This window comes from Vollenhovia emeryi, unplaced genomic scaffold (assembly GCF_000949405.1).
Source record: "Vollenhovia emeryi isolate VEMERY1.0 unplaced genomic scaffold, V.emery_V1.0 DF940219.1, whole genome shotgun sequence".
Lineage (NCBI taxonomy): Eukaryota > Metazoa > Arthropoda > Insecta > Hymenoptera > Formicidae > Vollenhovia > Vollenhovia emeryi.
In genome coordinates, this window is record NW_011966147.1 from 1,328 (window position 1) to 6,048 (window position 4,721).

General features: G+C 38.3%; 1 long non-coding RNA gene across 2 annotated transcripts; it reads left to right on the forward strand.

The window, feature by feature from the left end:
* The first annotated feature begins 246 nt into the window (after positions 1–246).
* LOC105556210 lies at positions 247–1,681 on the forward strand. 2 transcript variants are annotated; one of them, XR_001008539.1, is made up of 5 exons: positions 247–460; positions 545–768; positions 880–953; positions 1,239–1,396; positions 1,498–1,681. It is a non-coding gene; the product is annotated as an uncharacterized LOC105556210 (long non-coding RNA). The 2 variants fall into 2 exon arrangements; XR_001008540.1 differs by lacking the exon at positions 880–953.
* The last annotated feature ends 3,040 nt before the right edge of the window (positions 1,682–4,721 follow it).

Consider the following 4,721-nt stretch of genomic DNA (forward strand, 5'->3'; position numbering starts at 1 on the left):
GCATTAGATAAGCTTGCTGAGACATTGGAAACATCGAATGTAGAAGATTCCGATCTAAATTCAACAAATATTGCCGATGCCAGAAAAAAGAGGCAACAAAAGAAAAAAAAGTTCTTAATAGCAGTAGTGACGATGAGAGTAACGCAGAGCAATTCAAAACAAATAAGAAAAAATCTATGCTTCAAGGTTGTATTTGAGATTACAATATAATTAACTTTAACATGGCATTTTTTAATAATTGCTTCATTCTTTTATAATTGATTGCAAATAATTTATTTCAGATGAACTTCCAATAAAACAAATAATTAAAAAACCACCACAAATCAATTCTCTTGTGAGAAATAAGCCGAAAATTACGTCAACTGAAATAATTGCACCTCAGCAATCTTCAACTTCAAAAATAGTTTATAAGTTCAAAATGTCGTTGAGATTCCCGAACAAGGAGAAAAAGTATCTAGTGGTAATGAAACAAATTTGGAATTGTTCAATTATTTATTAGATTTTAAATTACAGAAATTTATTAAACTTTTTTTGTACTTGATAGGTTTTGAAGAAACTGTGCTGCGAAAACTTAACTCTATATTGTCAAAATTGACTATTTTAGAGATTAGAATAACTCAGATAGAGTCACAAAGACATATGAGAAAAGTTTCAAATAAAGACTTATTAGATGAAATAGAGGATGAAATTTCTTTACCAATAAAAAGTATGGCTGAATTGGATGAAGTTGAAGAGAAGCTGAAAAATCGTGCATTTCTGGAAAAAATGGTAAGTAGCATTTTGACAGCTTTTTATTATAATTTACAATATGAATTTCAATGCCATTGAATTCAAATTACAAATAATATTTTTAATTCATTGAATAATTGTTTGAATCAGCAACTTCATGTGGCTTCAAAGGCCAACGTCTCCACCTCTGGGACATTCGTGGAGACACACGAATACAAATAAAAGTACATCTTTTTGTAGTCTGTCTAACTATACGTATAAATTTATTGTACAGTTGTATGAAGTTTATGAAAAGGAAAAATTGATTCATTATAGTTAATTTTTAATTCATTATAGTTAATTAAATGTATAATGCATGATTTTTAATATCTTGAATTTACATTTTTTTAGTAAAAATACTGCTTGATATATGTTTGACAATCATTTTTACTTCTGATAACTTTCTAATATTTTTATTCATATTTTATATGTTTCTTCAAATTAATCTTTTATGTTTCAACATTTCACAGATCACTTATGTAAAAAGATTCGGTGGAAGTGATGTAAACGTGGTGACCACCGGCATCCTAAAAAAATATTGGACGACTGTTTTGCAGAACAATTTAGTTGGGATGATAAAAAGAACAAAAAGAATTTAAAATTCTTTTAATAGCGAAAGTTTTGAAAAGTAAGAATAGTCTATATATTATTTATTATCATTATTAATGATTATTTACATTAATTTCGCTAGAAATATACAACTAAATATCTCATGTAAAATATCTTCAGGAGCAGATATCCAGTATATGCCCGAATTGTACCGAGATAGAAATAAAAAAAATTGCGTCTCAATGGTTGGCTCAAGCCAAAGTCAGACGTATTCGCCGAGAAAAAAAAGTTAATGAAACTTATGAGAACAATGACAGTGAAAATGAAAATGAATAAATAATTCATTTTTAATGGTAAATGAAAATACTGGTGTGTAATTAAAAAAAACATGAATATATTAATAATTTTTTGAAATGAAATTATATATATTCACGATATCTAGTAATTTCCTTGTGTATTTTTGTTCTAAGAGACGTAAAATTGATTACCGATTAAAGTAATGATTTCATATATATTAACATTGTAATAAAATGTGCAATAAAATAAGTTTTAAATAAATTTATATATTTCAATAAATAAATGACTTATTAATGTATAATAAATATAATGTGAGAAGGCTGTCTAGTCCGAGCTTGGGTCTAAGTAAGTAGCGAAATAATTTTCGTGTGAATTTTTAATATGTATTTGTAGGAATAGTAAATTCCATAATTTAATTAAAATATGTGAATTTACTATTCCAATATACAAGCATGGTGTGTTTCAAGCGACCGACATAAAATCGGCGCGCAGTATCAGTTGAAAATAGTACTAAAAATTTACACGAAAATTATTTCGCTATACTTAGATCCAAACTCGGATTAGACAGCCTTCTCACATTATATCGATATTAAATCATAGAGTCCTATTCCCATACAGCACAAAATTTGCAGCAATATTGCAGCAATGTTGCCGCAATGTAGCTGTAATTTTTGTGTTGCGGGTTACTATTGTTGATATAATAAATAGTATATAATATTTACCCAATATAGTGCCACAATATTGCTACAACATTACAGCAATATTGCGCTACAATATTGCCACAACATTGCTGCAATATTACAGCAACATTGCGCAGGGTATGACATAGATAGATTGCTGCAACATTGCAGCAATATTGCTGCAATGTTGCTGCAATATATCGTGCTGTTAGGGAAGTTATTAAACGGCATTCTTTACACACAAACGGCCTTTTATTATTTCCGCGAGCGCGCGTGAGTGCGCGACTTGTGATAGCGGTGTAACGTGCGGCGGCGGCATGCGTCTCGGCAGCCCGGAGACGCAACACTATGTAAGATTTACAGGTTTTCCGACTACGACCCTTATTGACGAGTGTGATCAACGGGCCTGCAAAGTCCACGCTAGTGATCGAAAAGGCTCTAGAAGGCTTGACTCGGTCGCTGGCTAGTGATCCCATGGTTTGAGTGAGACCTCTTGGATTATTTCTAGCGCAATGGACACATGAATGACAGACTCGTCACACCAAATTCCTTGAATTTAATGGCCAGTATCGCTGTCGATTTGATGCCAACTGCCGTATACATGAAGGAGGGGTTATTCTAGAATGACTAATCTCGTGTGCGGTTCAGGAGCGACTGTATTTCCGTAGGTTGATCGGATATTTATATACATTCGCGTTAATCGTGAGATGGCTCTGTACGCATATACTACATCCTTCCTCTTTTATATTTTTTTAAATACATTGTTACGTCCCGCGTTTTATTTTGGAGTGGGGAATCAAAGATCTCCTGACAAGAAGAGGAAAGAGAAGAAGGAGAGGAAATTTGAGATTCAGCGTGTGTGCGTGTGGGTATGTGAATGAGTGTGTGTGCGTGTGGGTTGCATAATGAATTTATTTATTTTATTTGTACATGATGTGTAAATGTGTATGTGAGGGGACCTACAATAGGGGCATGTTCCGCGGTATACTCTGAGCGTCGACGCGAAGGAGGATAATTCTGATTCTCCGCTGGAGTGGTTCAACGGAGACCACCCAGACCAGGAGGGCGAGCAGTGGGTGCCCGGGCGATCGCCGGTTCCTCCGAGACGGGCGACGGTGCTGGGCCCGGGATCGAGGCTAGAGGTGCTCGCGGTGGAGGGGTGATTGGAGGCCGCGGCCTCCACATCCGTCGAGGACAGCACTCGCCGGAGTTTAACGGGGGTGGGCGCACAAGAGGTTTTGGGGGTTTGAGGAGAGGAGGCTGAGAATGAGGGGTGGAGGTTGAGAATGAGGGGGAGGAGGTGGCGGGTGATGTGTCACCAGGGGTCCGGGCACAGGGGGCCTGCGGGCATAAACTTCGAAGACACGCGGGTCAAATACCCGCACCTGATGATGCGCCTTAACGAGGCGGCGCAACTGGCGCTGCCGCCCTGAGCGGCGGGACCGGCCCATAATCGAGCTTCCTGCGGAAGGCACTCGTGTTTAGATTTGAATACGTGCACAAGTGGGAAGGTGTGAGTTAATTAGCGGGGAGGGGAGATAAATGGTGTCCTGCCCTGGCACACACGGACTTATGGGAGCTGCGCAATTATTCCTTCTCCCGTTTGCTTCACTTTTGGGTGGAAAGCATTGCTTTTTATGGGAGTACTCAGTAGCGTGCCTTTAATCACTGGGACTCATTGCGTTGCTATCATCATTGTACTCCATTGCAACACTGTATCCACCTTAATTATTTTATAACTACCGCGAAAACAAAGATGCCTGAATGATTTTGTTGACAGAATTAATAACGAACTAAGAAAAAGAAAGAAAGAGAGGAAAAAGAGAACAAAATACTACCAGGGAGCAAGGTCGTCCCTGTCCGATATAACGGATCTTATAAAAAAAACAGGAAAAGAACGTAATAATTGACACAATATGTCAGGGCTGTCGTGGCCCGAGTAGTTGATCGTTTGCATGCCTTACTGGCTCAAAGCTTGTTCCGAACAACCAAGATACGTATCTGCAACAGCATTATTTGTCCCTCTTACTTCCCCGTGTGCCAGGTGCCCATTCGAGGTTTCCCTAACAGCGAGGGGACCCTGTTAAATTGCCGGTAGCAATGGTAAGTGGAAAAATTGTCGTGATTTGCCTGGATGATTCCCCCTTTTCTTTTGTGGTGTCTGACTCGGGGAACGGAGACGACGGCGAAAGAGAAACAAAAAAAAAGAAAAAGAAATACGAGGTGTAAGGAAACAGAAAAGAGAAGAAGGTGTACGTAATTAAGACAGGATCCGGGTGCTTAATGCCGGGCTGGTGGAACGGTTCCGACGAAGAACGCCCCGTAAAAAAGAGCGCGCATTTGAAGGTGGAGGAATATCGGAAGAACGCCCCGTGGAGAGCGCGCATCCAAGGTAGCAGAGGGATCAGAAGAACGCCCGGTAGCGAG